The sequence below is a fragment of the Antedon mediterranea genome, chromosome 1, assembly GCF_964355755.1.
Source record: "Antedon mediterranea chromosome 1, ecAntMedi1.1, whole genome shotgun sequence".
In the NCBI taxonomy this organism is placed as follows: domain Eukaryota; kingdom Metazoa; phylum Echinodermata; class Crinoidea; order Comatulida; family Antedonidae; genus Antedon; species Antedon mediterranea.
This window is the reverse complement of record NC_092670.1, coordinates 14,479,012-14,487,387: the sequence shown is the minus strand read 5'-3', so window position 1 is coordinate 14,487,387 and position 8,376 is coordinate 14,479,012. Positions and strand designations below refer to the sequence as shown.

At 33.2% G+C, this 8,376-nt stretch overlaps 1 protein-coding gene across 1 annotated transcript in view; it reads left to right on the top strand.

Annotated features, from left to right (window-relative positions):
* The first annotated feature begins 3,214 nt into the window (after positions 1-3,214).
* The window catches only part of LOC140057675 (uncharacterized), a 29,574-nt gene continuing 24,412 nt past the window's right edge, over positions 3,215-8,376 (top strand). The window contains exon 1 of the mRNA XM_072103400.1: positions 3,215-3,580. The gene's annotated coding sequence lies outside the window, so the exon portion shown is untranslated. The remainder of the gene's footprint in view (positions 3,581-8,376) is intronic.

Here is an 8,376-nt window from a genome sequence, read left to right as displayed (position 1 = left end):
TAAAGATAAAATCAATATTATTAGCACTTACGGTTTACAGCAGCAGCAGAACTATATTAATGTAGATATAATGAGTGACGCGGTCGTTATTGATAGTCTGCTGAGAAGCCAGACAGGTAAATGGAAAAACAAGGGGATGCTAGACTATAGTCCTTTTCCATTTTGCAAAGAGTCCAGGAATGGGAGAATCCCCAGGAAAAAAAACAATGAGCCCGATGCCCGGCCCGATGATTTAAAATCCTGGATTCACCACTGAAGTTGGAGGAAATTTGAACATTGTTTGACGCCAGCTACCAACGAGGGACAATTCAATTTCAGCTTTGATTTTGATTTTTAATTTCTTAAAAAATACATTTATGAGTAAGGTAGGCCTATCTAATTAAAAAAAAACACAAAGCAAAATAATACAAAAAAAAAAAAAACATTAAAATCTATTGATAACAAAACCTGAAAAATATAAAGAGATGCAGGAGGATTTTATACACATTTTGCTGATTATAATACCGAGGGTCAAGCTGATAAATAGGTCTATAGGCCTATGCCTAATACACTAAATACAACAACAGCAAGAAGAAGAAAACAAAGCATAACTTTATATATTTATTGACAATGACATGGCATTAATCGATAAAGCATTCAATTATTTTATTCAATTGATTGTTTTTTGATTGATTATTGTATTTATTTCCTCGATAATCAGGGCGGGTCATTAATAGGAACGTGATGAAAGGAAGAAGAAGAAGGTGTTAATGACCACAGCTCATTTAATAAAATTATTAAATTCGATTTTCCAAAAGAAATTCAGATTCTAGCTTTCAGTTTATTCAGTTAATAATAATCCGATTGATGTACCGGTAAGATTTATGAGTAATAATTCAATCAATATGTAGAATGTATTGGGAATTATAATTGCTAAACCACACAAGTTTTACGATTGAGTAATGGGATGAAGCAAAGGAGGAATTAACAAGGAAATATTTGAAGAGGTGAAAATATCCACGGATAAGATTCGCTAATGGTGACTACCGAATAGTTTCTGTACCAAGAGAATTGTTTGAACCTAACCTATTAGCCTCTCACGTTATCTGGCATCATATGTTTCAAGATGCTTAATCTGTCATGAAAGTTGGATTGATGACGGAGCTCAGAAACAGGGAGGAAAAAACAAAAGGAGATCTTTCAAACCTATGCTGAGAACTTCAACCAGTCAGCCAAAAAGCCTTACTGACTATAGTATAGTCGATTCTTGGTACATCATCCATTATTCATAGGCACATTTGTAATATATGTCACATGACGTCTCTATCATAACATAACATAATACAGGCAAGATACATTGAAACTTATTTAGAGTTTCCATTGATAATACTCGACAGATCGTGACATAAGTGGAAATATAGTGCAGAGAATCGATTGATATGTAATTTTAAATATTCTCAATTTTTTAGCAGATTTCATTTGTGATCAAACGCACTGTTTCTTTAGGTTCAAAAGCTCCGCGCCTTCTTGTTATTAAACACACACAACATAAAATCACTAAAATACAATTGTGATGTTTAACTAAGTTGTTTACGTTTTCCTAAATGATGTAATTTAATTACAAATAAAATAGCCAGATATGTAGGCCTAGCTAAGGGCGTGTACTCCTTAATTTCCTCTTGATACATCAGTCCACTGATGTAATAATTAACCCATATTCACTGCTTAATTTCCAATTTGATTGATTTATGTGGCTAGAGCTAGGCCTGACATCATCAGCAGCAAGTCGCCCTTGGCCATCATCTTTATTGTGTAAGTTTCGCGACGCCATTAACAAATTTAATGGAGAGTGAAAGTTGTATTAAACTTGTGAAGCGGTAATCCCAAACGTACACTGATGGATCATCCACTTCCAGCCGTGAGTTTTTTAATTTTACTGTATGTGTATTGATCAATATTAGACGCCTAGAATCATTCAATTATACCCACACATGGATGAAATAGAACAGAAACGGATATGTAGACCGGTTATGCAGTAAGTTCAATTAAAGTAAACAGTACAAAACTATTTCTCCCTGTATCAACATTTCCTTCGTGGAACAAACAAACATTTTTGTCTACTATTTCGATAAAAATAAGATGAAATCGGAAATCGATTCTAGTCGATAGTTTCTACAGAACCTTGCGGTGCCCAAAAGATTATTGCTGTCCTTGCACGGATTGTTTCCGTCATATACTGACAAGCTGTTATCTGGTAGGCCTCATTATATAACTGCATCCTTTACATCTTCTGTAATTCGTGTTGCACAATAAATCATATTATTATTAGGGGGTTTCTATACTTATAATAAGCTGTGCTTCAGAGATTCCCTCTTTCTATTCTTTTGTTTTGTAATGATTATTTATGTATGTTTATTTTTTTGTGAATGGAAATAAAGAAACAAAACAAATTAGATAAATAAAATATTAATCAATATAAATTAGATTTTGATACGATGTATTCAGATTCACAAATTTTCCTCTCATTTCTCTCCAGGGGGAGGGGGTTGATAATTCCGTTGTCCTGTGGCCAAAGGCATCAAAAGTAGGTCAGTGTATGGAACATTTCATTAGAACAGTATATCATTATAATGTTTACATTTAGTATTAATTATTTAGCTATCCCTCCAATTAGAAACCAATTTCATCTAGATGTTTATAATTAGTGACCAGCGCTGCAAACCACAAACGTGTTTTAAAATGTACTTTTAAAAATCCATATTGGATATGGAGGAGGAAATAAAAAAAAGATTTATGGAAAAAAATGTTTATTCGGAGGGAACATTAGAATGTTGTTAAATAATCTAGCTCCCTTGTTGAAAGATGGGCATGTGCTAGCATGAATTATTCCATTTCAGTAATTAGCAGTTCAGAAATAATGATTTGTTTGTGTATGGAACGCGGACAATACACAGGGGTTATCAGATGTCATTCGACTAACCGCAAGATCATTATAAAAAAGTGACGGTTGGTTATGAGTCAGTTCTTCGAGTACTGTGGGGAAATGCGGAGGAATATTGCTATGAAAGAGGACTATCATTAATATTCTAAAGTATATATCACACCAAAATGCGAAACATTTTGCTGCAGAAGAAAATTATACAGATGATAAATTTGATTTAACACGCTGTTACAGGCACTCACACAAATGCCACACAAAGAAATACTGTAGCCTGTAGGTTGTGTGTATGGACAGACGAAGCGGAACTGCTGAACAAAGAGATATCTATAGTGTTGTATAACTGTTACATTTTACAATACATTTGTGGGTTGTTATAAATAGACCGGTGAAGTTATTTTAGTAGGGTATCGCTGTATATCACGGACGTGGTTAAGATGCAGGCGGATTTGAACAATTCACCTTTGCAATTGGATTTATATCTTGGAGGCCTACCCTGAGATAATTGTAAACGTTATTGTTAATATTTGATTAGTGAAAGCGTTATTACTTGGCATTAATTAGGCCTACAGCTGCATCAAGGCCGGTTTCATTCAATACATATTCAGTGTTTTAGCATTGAAAGGAATAGAGTACGTTGAAGGAAATATAATAACTTATAAGGTAAGCTTATTTAATATCATTAGCTACAATCTAATTTCTACTCAAGATAATGTTATCTCAATGACAGATGATTATTCCTAGTCCTCGTAACTTCATTTCAAAACGGAAGCTAACAACAGTATTCACTCAGTAAAATACTAATCAGTAATCTTTAATGCACTTTTTACTGATAAGAGGAAATAAAACTGACTACTACAGATATTAGTATGCCAACTAATTAGGCCCATAGAGATATTATAGTGAACTATAATATCTCTATGTTAGGCCTAAACGATCGAGCATGGCGTTTGATTGATCTTCGGATATTATTATGATAGTGTTGAACCAGGGAGTTGTAAAAAAATATTATTTTACAACTCCCTGGTTGAACGAAATAGTACTATCTATTCCTATCCTATCCTATTATTACGTAATATTTAATAATTACTGTTTTACGGCCATACATTTGCAAATTAAAGTACGTGAACAGGTAGGTAAACGTGTACACACAACATAAAAACGTATAGTATTTTACGATCTATAGTTGAGGGTCAGTAGAATACAGTAACAATACTCAATACGAAAGAACACACAGGTTGGAATGTAACATCTGGGTTGGCCGATGTATATTAGGCCTACCGTATTCTTTAAACCAGCGGCGCTTTAAACAATCATATTTATTGGATTCTATTATAGAGTTCTATGATTTGGTTTAGATAAATGAGTCCTGCCGGATCAAAGTACAAGGCACAGAAAACATGTACAGTATACCTAGGCTATGCCTAGGAAAATTGGATTGATCACAGTAATTACACAAACCTGGTACGGTATACTGTACAGTAGGCCATTCCGTGTATATAGTGGCGGATCCAGGATTATGAAATAGGAGGTCCCAGCAGGGAGTAATGTAAACAACTCCCTGGTCCCAGGGCCTAACAAATGGTGAAATAAACTTGAATCCACCCTTGATACCAGACCTGTATTAGTAGAGTCTATAAAGGTAGCCATGTCACAAAATGGAGATATTCTCGATTGAAAAAATAACAATACAGACATCCGTTTCAATTAGGCCTAAAGAACAACATTTATATGAACATACTGTACACGCATGAAATAATGTTCGTAATCTCGTTATTAAGCCATACAGATATGTATAATGATCAGACGGCGTAACGGAGACATTCTGACTGACATAACAACACCACCACTATAATTAGTACTTCGTTTCAAAGCCATTTAAACCTATTTATTGCCTTTCATTTTATTCGTCTGGTACATTTTCTCATAACCTTTATATTACATATATTTTTGTTTTCTGGATTCACTTGACAAGTAGACCATAAACATGACAACTGACAAATCGAAAATTACAGCATGACAGTTTTATTAAAATTAATTACTTGATTTGCTAGGTCATTGACAGTGCTTTGACACGATGATAATGTATATATATTTATATTTTAAATAACCATGCACTGAGGATGCAACAATGGAATTGAGCTACACTCTTTTGGACTTCAATTAAAAGTGGTGCTTAAGATTAAGAACACTCTTCAAATGTTGGGTTCCCATGGGAATGTGTTTTACTGTGAGGGTCCAACTTCAATAACATGGTTAAACGGTTTTGTTGAATGCCTGCGCGATCGATATTGATAACAAATTCAGTCGAAATAAATTTGTTTTTAATCATCGAATAAAGATGATTGAAACACCCAAATGATGTATTTAAGAGAGCAATATGCTATCGTGACCTAACAAAGCATTTCAATCATCATGGTATAATATAACCAATAGTAATTCTCTTCTCTCATGCATGGTGTTAACAAACCATGTTCAAGACTAAGACCTACAGTATTAAAAACGTATAGGCCTAGGTTTCAACGCCGTCATTTTTAAACACTAATATTGTCTAAATCAGCATTGTTTATTATGCCTATATATTGACTTCTAATGATGACCTCACAATTATACAATGTCTATCATTGCTTAGTATTTATTGACCCATTGCTTGGTCCATCCCCTAGCTAGGTCTTCCTTCAGCAATTGTACATAAATTATCGCTACACAACAAGCCACATCCTTACTTATGACACGCTTTAAGGCCGAATGATTAAAGGCGGCAATTCGGAAGTTCTTGTGTACATAATATATAACTCAACAGCCTGGGAAAGTAAGCATTTCCTGTGAACGTGGTGGACTTTTAACTTCTTGTTATTGTTGGACTGCCGTTTAAAAAATATAATACTATAGCCAAAGTTTAAGCAACGGTACACGTTTGACAATTTGCGCACATGCGCAATGCATCAAAGTAGGCCTACATGTAATACTGCTATTAAAATGATGTAACATCTTCTAACTTTTAAATCAATGTTGTTTTTTAATCAGTTAACTATTTTATTTTCATAACATGTAAACATTATTATTATCATTCCATGCTATCATTGTAAATACCATATTTTGAAACTCTTCTTTTTTCAACCCGTCCATTTTTGTCTTTTTGAAAGAAGGGGGGGGGGTGTCTTTTATCCATCCCCTGAGTTTATGCCTCTCTACCCACCCAAACACGAATTTGAACTGTTTGTATTTTATTGCATGCCGTGTTGCAGGCAAAATGAGTCACAAAAGATTGTAATAACAGTTTTAAAAAAACATTTAATAATTATTACCGTACGGTAGGACTAATTATATTTATTTATATTAAACTCTCTTAGCCTCATTTTATAAATAATATTTCAATCTCTTTAAAAATGAGGAGAAATATTACAACGCGTAAATATTCTTTTTTTTGTAGGCCTACAGTACAGTGTTGTTGCAGTTTAGTAGGTATACTGGCCTATGTGTAAATGTTTTTTTGCGTTTAATCCTGTAATCTGTTTTTATTTAAAAGAAACGGCTAGTTATATTCTCACAAATGTCCCGTCTGTAACAAAACTGCTATACGTTTTTAGATTAGAATACATAGTAGGCCTTAGACGCGTAATGTGACTTTTGGCAAATCAAAATCGACAAATTAAACTTGGCCTGTGATTGGTCAATTTACTACTCCATGGAGTTGTGCGAACTTTTACTTTTAAGTGGGACTATGGTGTAGGTTTCCAAATTCGAAACAACATAAAATGTATAGTAGGCCCCCAACCACGATTCAATAAATTGAAGGCACACAATACATAACTTTGATTCAGCCACAACACAATTCTGAAAACCATTTCAGTTCCGTAATAAAATACGGGGTGGAAATAAAACTGTACTACTGTACATAACATAATCTGTAACCATAGTTTTACATAAATATTTATGAGTCACATTATTTGTAGTTCCTTGAATGTGTATAAATCATTACTGTTGCTGGTTTCGCTTTAACCATAATGGAGCAAAGTTAGCTTTACCTACGTGGTAATAAATTATTTACTAAATCTTTATGGAAATAATCTACGTGACAAGAAGTTTTCAAGATATGTTATCCCCCCGAATAGGTCATTAATGTCATATAATATTTCTGTAACCACAACAAAGTGTTGCCTTATCACTGGTTCCACGAATGTATTGTTGTTGATTTTGGGGCAAAGTTATCTTTACGTGGTCATAAATTATTTAAAAAATATGTTTTGCAAATGTTTTAAATAGGCCACTTGACACGAAATGTAATAATGTACCCTGAACGGGCTATTGCAATGTCATATAATAGGCCTACTGTATTTATTACTTTAGACAAATTTGATCGAAAAAAAAAGATTTATACCCCATCATAACTAAAAATAAAGCCGTAAAAAGAAACAAATATCAACCAGAAGTGCATTGCATGCATAGAGGTCAATCGGTAAATTCAATTCCAGTAATAAAGCAACATTATTATTTTATTTATTTATACATTTTTTAGCAACATTTTAATATTTTGTAGCGGTACCGGTATGCATAATTTAAATTGATTCATCTTTATTATGAGGAACAATGCATCTTCAACCATAATAGCCTATAGGCAGAACAAATGTAATTAGCATGATTTAAAAGATTCTTTTTTGAAACTATACCCATTCATTCATCAGTGGAAAATTACTTACATATAAATTATATTTCAACGTCTATTTAAACTTTACATTGTAATGTAGGTAGGGCCTATGTTTTTGCTTAAAGAGCATAGTAGACATACTGTAATAACATAACTAAGTAAATTCTTCCCAGCTACAGTATAGCTTAAGTTCTTTAAAATGTATTTTTAGGATGTATTATGCTCTGTCTGCCATCAAAGTTTATGTGAAAAAATAATGTGATGTACCCATATATGGATATGATGATGTAATATCACTACAAATATTTGGGCACATCACACTTTTTGTGTCAAACTAGTTTGATGTGTAGATAGAGCTTTAGGGTATGTTCAGACTCACGGCCTAACCATAAAACTAAACCAATGGCCAAAAACTAAACTGAAACCATTGGTATTTTTTTCTGTATTAAATGTATAATTGTTATTTTATCTCGCTGTTAACCTTCGTTAAATCTGTTGGATGTCGTACTCGTCATTTTAAATGTAACCTTTTATCTGATCTTTTTTTGTCGAGTAAATGCTACCAAAATTATATTTATTTCTCGTATCAGTTTACTTTTTTACAATTGTGTTAAAAAAGATACAGTAATTCAATTGACCCTTTTTGATAGATTTACGCTTTTATCTACACTATCAAACTAGTTTGACAAACAAAAAGTGTGATGTGCCGAATGGTAGTGATATGCCAAAATATGGTAGTGATATGACATAATCATGTCTATATACGGTCACATCACATTTTTTTGTGTAGACAGGGCTTTAGATTTGGTGA